This window comes from Notothenia rossii, assembly GCF_949606895.1.
Source record: "Notothenia rossii genome assembly, chromosome: 7".
Classification (NCBI taxonomy): Eukaryota; Metazoa; Chordata; class Actinopteri; order Perciformes; family Nototheniidae; genus Notothenia; species Notothenia rossii.
Window position 1 is genome coordinate 74120787 of NC_136905.1, and position 15619 is coordinate 74136405.

Genomic DNA, 15619 nt, shown 5'->3' on the forward strand with positions numbered 1-15619 from the left:
GTTCAAATTCCACTTTCAAGGAAGGAAAAATGTTGAAACAGTAGTTGGCAGGCTACCAAAAGCCTGAGCCCCTAATTGTTTTCATTAATAGCAAATAATCTCAAAGTGCTTACTCGGTGTGCTGGGAAACATTATGGTGTTATGTTCAAGACATGTACATCTGGGAAGCCTCTGAGGATTAGGTTGGACATTTGTCTGTAGCAATCACACGAACCCCAGGTGTTCATGTGAAGGTTTAAGGACTTTTACGCTCCAACCACAGATATGTGAGTGTCTTTGTGGAGGTGTTGTGTACCTTTTGGTGTTTAAGCAACCTTGCCCTCAGGATCCGACCCTTTGGTTTTGGTCATGACTCATTTACTCCTGAATCCTTCACCTTTCACCCCCAGCTCCACTCTCCATGTCACTTGCTAGCAACCCTGGATAAGTAAATACATGATGTAATGTGTGGTTTTCGCCTCCACCCCCCCAGAGCCCCCACCAGCCACCTCCACCCACATCCAGAGGTGATTAAACTGTAGCACAGCAGTTTTAGATGGGGATAGTTGGGTGTGGTCATAAAAGAGGTAGGGAAATGGAGGGGAATTTAACAAGGCTGGTTTTGGGCAAATATAATGGAAGGGAGGGGCGCATGCAGGTCACCAACAGGGCGGGACTAAGAGCAGAGAGACGTCACAGTCGTGGTTGATCAGTCTGGGCTGGGGCTCCTCTGTCCCTGTAGCCTGTAGCCGGGGTCAGGCCAGCGGCTCCACCTCCCCCCGGCTGTCTGGGCTCCAGGTTCCAGGTGGGTGATTGGGGCTGTTGACTTCAGCATACGGCAGCCGCTGCCTGGTCCTGTTGCCCGTAACGATCTCCTCCAGGGCTCCCAGACCCATTGTCATTCAGACTCCCTGTTACAATTCACAATTCTCCCTCCGCGCTGGAGCCTGGCCTGGGATGGGCTGCCTGACTGCTTTCCCCATGTTTGTTTGTGTGAGAGAATTTGAGTTTGACAAGAATAACAAGTCTTTATATGTGGTGGTTTTTCCATTACAATGGGTGAGACCTAATAATGGAGTCTATTGTTTGTTATTGGGGTTAGGGTTAGGGTTGTGTGTGTTGCTGTCTCTTTTGCTTTTTGACCTGAGTAATTAAAAAAGGTTAATCTCAAACAGGTTGCAGTTCAAGCATTCAAGTAACCTTAATAAATAGCGGGACATTTTGGAAAATACCTGTATTTGCATTTTTGTAAAGATTTAAATGAGAGTATTTAATTTGAAGTTGGGTCCAGGAGATCATTAGCTTATCTTAGCATTAAGACTTACAACTAATGGAAACAGCTAGCTTGGCTTTTCCAAGTCCTCTTCACCTTTAAACTTCACTATCATGCTGCATTTTCATCATTCATTCCATTGAAAAAACAAAGTTTGAAAATTACATATTTTGGTTTCAGTGTTAGGTTCCAGAGTATTTGTTGGCCAGAAACAGTGATTTCCTGCAGTTTCCGATGGTTACCTCGACCTCACAGTGAAGACAAGAAAGGGTCACTGTGAACTTCTCGTCTTACCTGCACTGCTTCCTTGAAAAATGTATTGTTGACTGCTTTAATAGAACAAAAGGATGCTGCAATGTTTCAAAAGGTGGACAAGTCGGCCTGGTTTCTGTCGGCAGGCAGAAGTCTTTCACTTGAGTAAAAAAACTTGGTGTGAGTGAATCAGAGCACTTCACGAGGGCCATCTTTAAACCATAAACCTTATCAGGAGAACTCAGTAACTGTACATGTAAGTTTTGATGTGCTCTCTTCGACCCGTCATAATAGAGCAGCCCCACTTCTTAACATGCCAGCCAGGAGAAGAAAGTATTTGTCAAAACATATCTTGGAATTCCATGTTAAGAGATGAGCAGTGCAGAAAGCATGAAAGAGTTCAGAAAATAGCACAGCGTTCAAATTACATCCCGTGTAAATGATGACTTGTGGGTGACGTTGAACATTTAGCATTTTAAGTCGGCTGTTCGGGTATCAGTCACTTTCACCTCCATGTAAAAGTAAACTTGCTAGGGAAACAGACAGCCGTGGAGTGGAAAGTGCCAGGAAGATTAATGAGGTGTGTCTTTCCTCTCTTTCACACCATCCCTCTCTTTATCCCTCTGTTTGCCTGTGTGGGCTGTGGGTCCATGTGGGGTGGCCCGATTGGGTAACATGCTGAGGTAAACAAGTAAAGTAGACAGCAGGGTGATGTTCCTCTCACTCAGCTCTATACACATCAAACAGGGAGCTAGTGTTGGCTTGTTTGGACAAACACCTTCTCCAGCTCATTTTATCCCAATGCTAGCCCCTTTAATGTACACACTTGGTATTCATCATTCGTTTTCCCAGCAGAACGTTGCTTTCTTGATGAGAGGCCAATCTCACATACTAGCCTATAATATGTCTATTAATGGAAGGGCTACATAAAATAGGCTGGTAGTTTAGCTAACACTTGGAATCAGGGGAACACTAGCATGGATCTGTCTGAAGATAGGGACTGGTAGGGATTAAGCAAATGAGATATAACATGTTAATCGATGAGCTTTAGAGATGGTATGTGGGTTTGGTTACTGGCTAACTGCTTCCAGTAAGTCAAGCTATTTAAGTAATTTAACAGACAGATCAGCAAAAAAACGAACCCTTTTTTCCATTCTCTCTTGCAAGAAAGTCTTTGCTGCACTGCTTTCAGAAGTTCTGCCTTTTAGCCTTTCTTCTAGTACAGATTTAAAATCCCTATATAAGCAGAAAGATCATGTCTATTCCATTGTCCCTGAGAACTTCTTCTCTTTTAGATCTGCCTGTCATTTACAAGGTGAGTGTTCTGCCCTCAGGACCTCTGTGGCCCTGCATGGAGACCTACATGTGTTCGGCCGATTCTCAATGTTTTCAGATGATGTTTCACACTGTCAGGGTTGACTTATCTGAGTGGGGAAACGTTCCCAGGGAATAGACTTATCCCACAGACAGCTTTGGAATGTTTTTACAGAACAGCGTGGGGACCCTTAAAGACGGGTATACTCTGCAAAACTGCCTCTGTGGTAAGTAGAGCAAGACATATTCGTATCTTCTTGTCTGTCGTGTAAGTACTGTCGGAATTGCAATTACTTTTTATTTTCTATAAACCTATTTGTTTTAATGGCCATTTCATATTTTTTACTTTTATTCCCAAGTAGAGTAGGGGCCTCGGTGGTGTTTGGTTATATACCGTGATGGCTGGTAAAGTAGAAAGACATACCACAAAACCCTGTGGCACTTAAGTCATTTTATGTTGCTCTTCTAGGGCCCCATCTGTACATATTTCTTTTTCACAACCTTTCCTGGTAATGCTTCCTCCTGTGTAGTGGACACTTAGCTGTGTTTTGTTAAATTGATTGACTGTGATAGTATTCCTTCAATCTCCCTGGGAGTCAAACACAAATGGATGTACTCATGGTAAAATGTGGTGTTTTGTATGGAAAGTGTTGCCCTTTGCTAAAAAGTGTATGCTCATATATACTTCTGAACATTGTGGTTGCCAGAAAAAAAAAAAAAAAAGATTTATATAGCCTATTTGGACCAATGTATAGATATATCCCCTTTTTAAAATCTCTTTCCTCTCCCCCTTCCTATCATTTATTTTCTAGGAGAGGAGCTGGGAGATGGGACCGCAAGTCCCCTCAGAGGCTTGGTCCTCCATCAGTATCCTTAATGGATGTCAGATGTGTGTGAGAGGAGGCCGTAGCGTGAGTGTGTTTCATGTTAGTTCCCAGCGTGATGAGCAGGGAAGCAGCTGGAGATGAACAGAAACTGCCCCGGCCTCCTTTACAATACCTCAATCCTTCTGTCCTTTTAAGTAATGCTCTCTTGCTTTTCCCAGTGTAATATATTGGTATTAATAAAGGGAAACCAAGGCAAACATTCTGTAATGGGAGAAGAGAGGAAGATGTTTTTGTTTCCTGGAGACTGCAGCCTCTTAACTTTTTCTCACTATAAATCTCGTGGCAGTTTCAATGGTTGGATGACCATGCACTGTGTTAACGTTTCCCTGAGTTGATTACAAAGGAGTTCAAGGCAAACGGCTCTGTTATTGCTTACAGTCATCGTACCTAATAGTATGCTACAGTGGAGCACTTCAATCGCATGTGCTGTCATACAATATCAATTTGGATCTCTAAAGGAATTTGTTATTCACCAAAACTATTGCTGCGTAGAGATTATTCTTTACTGTAATGGCCTCAGAGTGAACACAACTGAAGGCCAATTCCCTTCTGGCTTTGCAAATCACATCCAAATTGCTTAATGGGAATTCAAGTTTCCCACAAACTTCTTTGTTGGAGCAGCATCCTTTTACCACAAGCATTTAATACTGCGGCTCACATTTCTTCTGCCTTCACAGTAACATTTTATTTGCATGAGCTGAGAGGCTTTCTCTGCAATATTGCTCCTCTGGGAGAGCTGGGGATGAGGACACTGCTGGGTTGCTTAGACTAATGAGTGAATAATACAGTACAATGGCAAACTGTATGATGTTGACTGCTGCTTTGTACAAGGTGATGGAAAATAAACAACGCCAGGTGTTTTCTAAAGAAGGACCCATCTAATGCATGAGTCAAAATGAGTATCCCACTACAGTCAACAAACAACCTTGCTCGCAGTGAGTAAGACTTGGGTGGCTGATGTGTGGGCAAGCCCATTAAGTGGAGCAAGGGGAGTTGAGAAGTGTAGTTTTGTTTGTGTGAGATCATGACACTGAGCAGGCTTTACCCAAAAACATATTTTGTGTGTCAAAACAACTCAAATCCACACTAGTTTTTCCAGTTTATATGGAAAATCCACCCCAATATCAAAAATAACAGATAAAAAAGGTTGATTTTGTTCGGCTCAATAGCTGTTAAGCAGGTGAAAAGTATTTTTTGCACTGCTTTGGTAAGATCGCATCAAAGCTCTATTATTGTGAAGCTATTAAATCACAAATACAGAGGCATATTCAAGTTTAGAATAATTGATGACACAAGAGTGGAGTTAAAATATGTTTTCCCAATAGATTTCTGTATTCCTCTTCCTTGAGGGTACATTTTACTCTAAAACCGACAAGGTATTTTCTGTGGTGCTTAACCGGTCATCTCTGCAATGCAACTCTAAACGAACCAAAGGCCTTACCCAAACCACGAGAGCAAGGCTGCATTTTCGCAAAGATTTACTTTGGAGATTTTTCAAAAGCTAAATGTGGAAAGAGTGCCAAACTGTGAGAGAAAAGTTAGCATTTTTGAAATGTTTACTTGAAAGAAAATATTTCTACTTACTCTAATTGTCATGAATAAAAAGAATAAGAAAAAAACTAGAGGCATAGAGACAAAGCGTAAACAGAGAATCGTAGAGGTTCATTTGTAAGGGAGCTGAGGGCAACTGGGGTTGAGGCAGGTTGGCTGATGGTTGGGGAATTTGAGCGGGCGGGTAGTTGGTAGGTTTCCCTTTGCTCTGCCGGGCGGGGGCGGAGGGCCTCATTATATCTCTATCCATGTCGGGCCCTTAAGTCCGTCTCCTCAGCGCCTGTTCTGTTTGTTTAGAGAGCCACAGCCTTTTTAAGCTACGTTTGGCCTAATGAGCCCATTATCTGTCAATGATCCACAAAGAGGCCCTCCTCTCTCTCTCCCTCTGCCTCCCTGCGTAGTAGCTCGCCCTGATTCCCCTTCCCCTCCTTTCACCCTATTTTCTGCCACTTTTCCCCCTTTTATCTTGTGCACAGCTCACAGTCTGCCCTCTCTTTCTCCATCCACCTTGTTTAGCTCATTTTCTCCTCCCTGCTGCCCCACTCTTTTTTTCCAAAACCTGTCACACACTGTGCTCATTTCTCTCCCCCAGGACAACAGCAAAACCTCCTCCTTTTTAAAACCCCCCTCCGCCTCCACGTGCATTTTATGTCGTTGTTGGGAACTTCTTTGGTCTGGTTTTAACGGCCTCACACCTGCAGACGATGTTGTCTCTCTCCATCACAGCTGACAGTGTGAGCTGACAGTAGCAACGGAGGGCAGTTGTCTGTAGGCGGGTGATGAGGAAGATTTGCGAGGACCCCACCAGGAGCATGATACCTACAGGATGCTGACCTTCACTTTGGGAATAAAAACTATGTCTGTGTTTTCATGTTGGCTCATATGTCCATGAGTCTTTTTGCAGGTGTTACAGGTGTGCATTTGGGAGTGAATTCTCAGACACCCCTTTCCACCAGTGCTCAGCATGTGGGGCCCCCTCTTCATTTCTAGCAGAAGCCACAGGAAGCCGCTGTAGATCAGGTCTCTGGATGTTAATACTAAAGGTTTAATAAGAGTGGTCTTGCAGTAGTGGAGAAAGAGGAAGGAATGCCGTCCTCATGGCCATACTCACAGCAGGATTAGCTGCAAGAGCTGCACTCTCCAACCTCCACAAGTTCGACCCCTCTCACAGCTGCTTTTGTCTTGGAAGAAGGGTGTGAGGAGGAGGGAGGAGAGGAAGAAAAGAGAAGAAGAAAGACAAAAAAAATGAATCTGCTGGGTGCAGGATCTTAATTCGATTTAATGAAGGGAGCTTTAAGTCTGAGGGGCTTTACACTCGCACACCTACACAAGCACGTACACACACACTCACACATGTATAGGTCCTATTGATCTGTTGGAACAAACCCTATTGTAGGCAATTATGTTATTCAGCAGCCATGGCAAATCCATTTCTTTGCTTTGATAACTTGCTAATACATGGAAAGGAAATCTATTAAGCTTGAACGTAATGCTTCCTGTTCGAGTGTGAGATCGGAAATCTTTGTTTCCCTCTCGCTATGTTGCTTTTGTTTCTCACTGATTTAACCTGGTTCTTGAGAGAAAGAAATACAAAAATATAGCATTTTTGTTCATGTTTTCGTTTCCTGATACACCCAGAAATGGTTTGACTTGTACACTTCTACAATGAACATGTGACTTCCGGCTCACTTTCGTGGGTGTATTTGTAGTGGCTCGGGTTAAACTTGCAGAGCTGAGAATCATGCAGTGCACTAGATCTTGCCATAAAGCAAAACAATCACAAAAGAAGGCCTCTCTTTGCACCCCCCTATTGCCCCTTTCCCTCCTTTAAAAAAAACAAAACCAGTCTCTCCATCTCCACCAATGCAGGAGAAGCCCATTACTATGTTCATCTTCTCAACGTTTGACAGGTGGAAGTAGAACTTTGGGGTTTATGTTTTAATTATAAAGAATTCCAGATGTGGAGGGGGGCTCATAAATTAGAAGCAGAGCTACTCAAATGTCTTTTTTCAAAGGGACCAAGCGGGTCAGCATCTGCTTCTCATTGTAGCCAATGTTATTAAGGGCCCTGACTACAGAAAGGCCCAAGTCCCCCGTCTGGCCCCACAATAATTGACACTATTAAATGTGCCTAAACAGATTTAGAGCGTCCAGAAAAGTTACATTTGTCTTGCAGAATGACTCTAATCATCTATTTTAGATTGAAGGGCCCTAAAGAGGAGACACCAACCACCTAATCTGGTACATGATAGAGAGGGAGCGAGGAAAGAAGGAAGGCAAAGCAGAACATTGAAAAAATGCACAAATACAAACAAATTAGGGCAGAACGTCTCTGTGTAGGAATGTCAGGGAGGGCGGTGGAGAATGATAGAGAGGAGGAGAGAGGTCTGAACTGTATTACCACACATTTCAGACCATGTTTCTCAGGCTGGAGCGGGTTGAGCCGAATGCACATGGATGGCTTTACAAAAGCACCAGTCATGAAAGACCATCTGCTCCACTCCTCTGGTGATCTTTTAAACCCACATAAATGCAGTTTACTCTCTTCCCAGGATAATGTGATAGATTGAGCGATTTTTTATTTTCTCTGGGGCTCGATTAATTGTGTTGGCCAGTGTTTAGAGTGAATGTTTAACAAGGTATGAGTTTGATTTCTCACACATTGCTGTTATTTGGGACAGACATGTTCAAAGCCCTTCCGCTGCTGCAGAACAAGGCGCGGAGGCAGAGGGAGATCCTGCAAGCTGATTTGCTGCGGCGCCGGTGTTTGTAGTGCGTTTTGGCCGCTGGATGAAACGGGGGTTCAACAGGGGGAACAAGATGCATGGTGAAGGGTGTAGAGGGTCGTAAGGGTGAACTTGGAGGGTGCCATGTTTCTCTACGCTGCAGGGTTTTTTTTTTTTAAAAGAGAAAAAAAGGACAGCAAGAACTACAACTCCTTCATCCTTCAAGAGTGGAGCCAGATCGGCAGAAGTAAAGTGGGGCAGGAACTCTCAGGGGTGTGATTGAAAGGGTGAGAAGTTAATTTGGCAGCTTTTCCTCCTCGCTTTGCTAATGTTTCCTCTCAGGACTAAACACCCTCAGCACCTCCTCCACCACATCACCTCTCCAAACTCTCTAACCCCCAGACACCCAGCTACCCCACCACCCAGTCACCTAACTTCCACACACACACACACACACACACACACACACACACACACACACACACACACACACACACACACACACACACACACACACACACACACACACACACACACACACACACACACACACACACACACACACACACACACACACACACACACACACACACACACACACACACACACACACACACACACACACACACTCCTGCCAACCTACCTATGCCATGGTTTGCTTCTTCAAACATCCACACTCCTTGTTTCCATTTCTCACAACCCATCCTCCCTCCCCCCTCTCACCATAAGCTGACCGCCCCCCTCCCACACCCTCGTGAAAAAGCACCCTCCATCACAGCAGTGTACGCTGACCCGAGACGAAACCTTTTCTCCCCAGGAAACATCCTGCTCTGAAACACTTTGGCTCAAGTGTGTTTTCTCCTGGGACACGAGAGGAGGGTGGGTGGGGGTTTCTGAGGTGATGGCGGTGCGGTACTTGAGCTAAATGGAGACCATGTTGGTGTATCTTCACGGCCTGTCAATCAGAAGCCTGCTGATGTGTATGGGCGCTCTGCTACAGCTCAGAGGAGCATGAAGGGTCATGTGGGGCAGTTGCGGAGGTGGAGGTGGTGGGTAATGGGGTCGTGTGTACATAAATGTGTGTATGTGCAGTTGGTGTGTGTGTGTGTTACACAAGAGAAAACCACATGGTGTCCTTGCTCTCTTCACTCACCACATGCAAGATCACTCCCATCAACAGGAGAGTGTTGTAGGGAGGGGAGAGTTGCTGCAGAGAGGAAGGGGAGAGGGGGTTAGCGGGTTAGACAATGTTTGCTATTAAAATGTATCTTTTTCTCTTGATTTTGGCTTTCAAAACTTTTTGGGGGAAAACACAGTCAATAAAGATACGTTTGAAAACTCAAATAATCTTCAATTACATGGTTTCAGTCTTCAGGAATCAGCAATTTTGTGAATCTATGTTTCACAAGGTGCCTTGTTGTTGTAACTGAAAGGTTGCATACAAGTTGGCATACCACAAAAGAGAAGATACAGGAATGGCTGAAGAAAACAGATGCTGATGTCACTTCAACTTCCCCTGTAGAAAAACATCCATGTCATGTTACTAATGCACCTTCAAAAATATATAAAGCAGGGGGTTTGAGGTGCATGCAACTGCAAAGTCCTCAGTTCAAGTCCATTTGGTGAGAGAAACAAAAACAGGGGAAGGATTTAAAAACAAACAAACAGAAGAGTTCCTGAGCAGACAGGTACATCCTCTTAGGCTACACATCTTCATTCATTAGACCAATGGAAAGAGGGGGGCTATTGAGTGGGAAGATAAACCACAATTTATTAAACTAATAAATATTCCATGTTATGAACATGCTCATGGCCTTCATGAGTCATGCAAAACACAAACTTGGGAATGTGGCAGTGCACCTTAAAGTTCTCAAAATATCTCTTAAATACTTGATAAGGCCTGAGAAAGATAAGAGTCAAGGTCAGTGTCATGTTTATCATTACATGGATGAGGAAATGTAATATCACAGAAATATTTGATGTTTGTATGTGAAATATTTGAATGTGGCCCCCTAGTATAAGGACTCCAAGCCTATAGTATGGAGGGTGGGGTTTTATTATTGGGTTCCGATAGGACTGACATCACCTTGTAGCTGTAACCCATTTCGCTACAGCGGACTGCTCTGCATGTAGTGCAAGACTAATCAAACATACTTGTTGGCTGAGGCTAGTCACTTGCACAACGCCCATGATCTCAGACATGTACCTATAGCCACACATGTGCAAACTTACACACAATGTCAAACACCACAAAAGCATGATCTCACACATGCACAGACACACATGTTCATATGCTACGTCCCGTACATTTCTAGTCGCCTCCATGCCAATAAGTACCACTGGGGTCCCCATTGCGTGAGCAGTTCTTTTTTAGCTGTGTTGTTTCTCGACATTCCCAGACAATGTCTACGGAGGGATCGCAGGAATCCCACCATGATGTAATCAGATGTGACACGCTAACTGCAAGCGTGAAAAGTGTTGTTATCCTTGTCTGATGCTAAAGCTAATAACAGACAGATAAGGTGAGGATGTATGCATGCAGTATGTTTGCATTGCTATTTGTAATTACAGTACATATACATATTTTCTACGTACACTTTTTAAAATGTATTTATGTTGCAGAGACAGTGCACACTATTATCAATTTAGGTAAATTTGGCAGGTAAGCCATCTTGGCTCATTTTCAACTACAGTTCCTGTACAGGTAGAATGACAGCTATACACATGAAGAACATTAAAACAGGAACAGCAATACTGTACGTACAGAATATGTCACAAGAATGCAAGAAATACTTTAAATAGTCTATTCCAAAAAATTTAATAAAGCATGCTTCCTGCAAAATTACCTATATATTTTGAAGATTTGAAGAATATCACTTGTTAGTATCTATTCCATGAGTGATGTTAGATTATACAACGGCATTGTTGCCCATACACGTGTGTGTTTATGTGAACGTGCAAATGCATTCTCCCCGAGGCAAGCCAGCCATGGGTGCCGGGTAGGAGCACACGCGGCTTACACACTGCAGGTTGCAGTGTGAGACAGGCCAGGTCGGCTGGTGACAGTGTGCAGCCCCTCTCCTGCCTCATTTATCTGCTATGGCAGCGGACAGAATGCAATTTCCTGCGAGGGGGAGGCCGGGGGGATGGAGCGATGAGGGGGCCGGGGGATGCAAGGAACATCAAAGGCCCCTGAAAGCTATCAGGAACTTGAGTACTGCCAGCGCTGCGTGCCAACTCGCCAGCCCTCGCTCACCCTGTGGTGCACCCGGACGTCAGCCATGGCTATGCACACCATTCACAGTGTTTGTTAATATGTGAGTGTGTGTGTGAGTGACTAGGTTAAAAATACCCCTCCATTTAGAGGCTCAGACACCTTGAGCCGGAGCACTCAGAGCAGCCATTAGGCATGTTGCAGTATGAGGAGAAGGTCACAGTTTATCACCCCTGCCACCCTACCTCTCCAACACAAACACCCGCATGCTCTCCTCTCCTCTCCCTCACTCCCTCTACCGCGTCCTCCAGTTGCTATCAGCGAGGGGAGCGGACAGGGCAGAGCAGGGAGGTTCGATTAGGACCATTTGGCGGTTACATGCTCTGAAGTGGAACCTCCAAATGAGAAGCAGCTTGGCTCAGTATGTGTGTTTGTGTGTTTTAGTGTACGGTACATGTGTTAAGCTTCTGTGCCCATGCTGACTCATCTCACTATGTCTCACTTATAATCCCTTCCTCGGCAGGCCCATTGCTGACAAGAAAGCATTAGAAGTTCTTACTTTAGCCCGTGATATTGTTTATTTGTATGTGGTTTCTGACTGTGTGAGCATATGCAGTCAAATTCATTTAAATGCACATTTGTGTGTATATATTTAAAGAAGGATTGTTGGGTATAGGAAGTAATAAGACTGCCCTCGCTGGAGTTCATCTGTGCCTTCCCTTCTTGGCCTCCCCTAACTTCTTTTTTATGTGGCGTTAAACAGGCCCACTCTACAGAGCGGAGTAAACGGCCCTTCCATGTTGGGCTCATCGGACAGCACCTGTACCACATTTACAGATCTTTCAAAAAAGTTGACCTTTATGTTTAACCAATGCAAATGCTGTGTGACAAAACCATTTATTTGTAACTTTCAAAAACAAATCACAATCGCATGAACGACTGCAAGTGCTTTTAATGTTTCGATTCCATGGTACCATACATCATATTCTATTTACGTGTATATAGACTTCTTGTACAATTTCTTATTTTATTTTATTTATTTGTTATTATATATGTCGCATCGTTGGAGGAGCTTGGGTCATAAGATGTACATTGCCATTGCTACACTGTGGCTTATGTGCATATGACATTATAACCTTTGAATCTTGTAGAATACATGTTGATCATACAGTATGATAGCAGCTGGCAGCTGGTTAAACAGTCAACAGCACTGACCTCTGTACATCCAAAATGTTTGCATCCATTTGACCTGGGCCTCAGAAAAACACAACATTCTCTGCATACAGCAGACAGCTGCATGGAGTAGAGTCCTATATAGGCCCTATCTAGAGCCTATCACTAACAGGATGGCTGGCATTGACTATGGAATGCTTTTGTCTCGTTATGTGCATTACTGTGTGTGGGGGGTCATATAAGTGACCTCCACTCGATGCCTTCCGCTTTCACTCAGTCTGCTACATTTGTGCATTTCAGCGCGAGACCACCTTACCTTGTCTTTCAGTACCAGCTCTTAGGAGGACGGTTAACCTGGTGACTTGAAAGGCCGGAGCTGGAGGTCTGGTCGGGGCTGGAGGGGCTGGACACCGGGGGTGGGATATCTTATCACGGCCATCAGAAATGCCTTGTCGGCAGCCATTCATTGGGCTTAGGGAAAATAAACCAAACTGCCCCCCCCCCCCCTCCCCCAAATGACTGAGTTAGACAGATAACAGCAGACCAAGGGGGTCCCCTCTCTCCTTTCCCCACCCGTCTATCACTCTTTCTCCCCCGTCTCTCTCTCCCGCTCTCTGGCTGGTTTTATTGGAGAGGAAACAGAAAACAGAAAGCCTCAGTGTGGGAAGCCACTTGTTATCTGAGAGTCTTGGGAATCGAGGCTTCGGCAGAGGCTTCACTCAGCGCACTAATGAAAGCAGGACGATTTGGCCGCTTTCGTTCCCAACATAGTTAGACCCCCCATCCCCATCTCGGCGCAGGTAGTCTTTCTGCTTCCATTGCCTCCCATTATTCCCAGTTTCCGTCTTCCTCTTCAATTGCTCCGCACCTTGACCTCTGGTGCGTTTTAGGGCACAGCGATCCAGTAACCCGGGAATTGTTCTTTTAGAAACGTTCATCTGTTGCTCTAATGCCACGACTACATCTCTCTAAGGCACTCATATATAGCCTTTTATTTAAATCTCTTGATGATGGAGATGACCAGGGCCCCACTTCACATCTGCAGTTTAGTTATTTGCATGTTTGAAGGACTTTCTCAATATCAATCTCTGTAATAACAGGACTAACAGGGTAGTAACAGTGTAATCACAACATATTTAGTTTTGGATACAGATCATAGGATGTATTGTGCACAGTCTGTTTTTCCGGCCTGCCCCTATAGAAAGCATGATGGACAGGTTTGTAAAAGTCACACATGGCCCCTTGAACCACAGTAAATCCTCTCTATTCAACAGTTCATTAGGGCTAGAAGATTTAAGTTTCCCCAACTAAACAATGCATCAGAGATCCACTAAGTTCACCTTTGTTTGCCACATAGCTGAGGTTTATCATCCCCAGGTGAGCGACTGAGAGCTCCTCTCTGTTCAGATTCCCTCCATGCTGCGGCTCTCCCTGTGGAGCCAGGGCAGGGAGGCAGCAGGGCCATGTGAATGCTCTGTAGTAAGGTAAGACGTGGCCGCCGGGCATCCGGAGAGAGGGCTCAGCTCCCTTTGTGGTGGATCCCTGACAGGTTGGGGCGAAGCGCAGACCAACCCCTCCCATCCACTTTCACCTGTGATATTGTCCCAGGTGGAGGAGGAGAAAGAGGGATCGGTGGAGGGGTTGCAGAGGAGGCACTGAGATGTCCCCATAGGGCATGGCTTCTGTGTAGCACGATATCCCAGTGGGCTTTGCCGGCCTCCAGAGAGAGGTTAAATGAAGCCAGGGCTGTCTGACGGACAAAGGCCGCAGGTCAGCACCCAGCCCTTTGATCCATTCCTGCCCTCTTCAGACCACAGAGCCAGACCTTTTTGTTTCACCTTGCTCTTCTATCCCTAGGGCTAGACCCCTTTTTTCCTCTCAATCTGCCCCCAACAATGGAGTCACTTACAAAGCTCTGAGCGTTGTATGGTCTGCCAGTCACCAGAGGGGAGAGGTTTCAAAGGGAAGGTAGTGGGGCTCAGTGTCTCCCAGGTCCCCAGTGAGGAGATAGATACTGACTCTTTCAGTCCCCAGCATTGGGCCACAACCCCACAGCTGTACCCAGCACTTTAGAGGCCCTACCCAACAAAGGCGCAGAGAGGGGAGTTCATTTATGGGGGTAAACACTTGGAAAAAGGAGCAGGGAAATGTGTTGATATGCTTGGCTCTACCACAGCACCTTACTTTGAGAAGATATGTAATTGAGCATTTTTCAAAACTTCACTTGGATGTGAACTATAATAACAAGCAGACCTAGGTCAGATACACAAGAGTATTTAGAACGTTGTAACTTTGCAGCGTCAGTGCCAAAAAACAGCTTGCTGAAATATGACTTTCAGTTTTGTGTTTTTCATTTCTCTCTAATGGTCGAAAAGGGGAAGAAAGGATTTATCTTGGAGCTGGACATGCTCTTCAGCAGATGTAGAAAGACAGAGTTGAGCTAACATGTTTTGAGTTTGTCGGCAGCCTGTAGCCCGGCCAAAACACTCAGGTGGAGCACTGCTCAGAGACCAGAGTCGTAGAATAAGCCCAGAAGTAGCCGATGCTTCCCCCCTCCTCAGTCCCACTGTGCCTAAAGACCTTGATGTGTCAGGATATCACTGACTCATCAAAATGGCTTGGCCTGGTCCCACCAAAAACAAAGAGTGATTTCTTTCTGAATGTTAGCTTTGGTGGCTGCTTAAGATGCAGCCACCTCAGCATCCACTTGACTGTAAATGAGGAGGTGTTATCCAATCCTCAGAAAATGTGATTGAAGAATAACGAAAGCAGTAACTGAAACCTATTTTGACAAAATTATCCTTTTTTTGGATTCCTTTCATTCCTTTTATTCAAACAATGACTGAAGCTTGATACTGTAGTTCACCTTAAAACCAATACATACGGATGTTCCCATAAAGGTAAATACGATTGATTATGCTATGGGTAACGTTCATGCTATTGTTGATACACTATCATCATTTTTGGTGTCTCCCATAAACATAGGTATAGGTGCGTATGCGACACGGTGTTTGTGTGTGGCGGGGGCCCTCAGTGAGGGCCACAGGGGCAGGAATGTAAAGGCTGCCCTGGGGGCCTCTGTGGTGCTAATGGATTAACAGGCCAGCTTGGCATGCTAATGGAGATTGTCTGTGATGTAATGAGCTTCTAATTAGGTCACCTCTGAGCTTGACCCTCTTGTAATGAGGAGGGGCCGGGGCTGGTGATAGCACCCTGACCTGCAGGTGTGAACCGGCCCGGGCTGTAAACA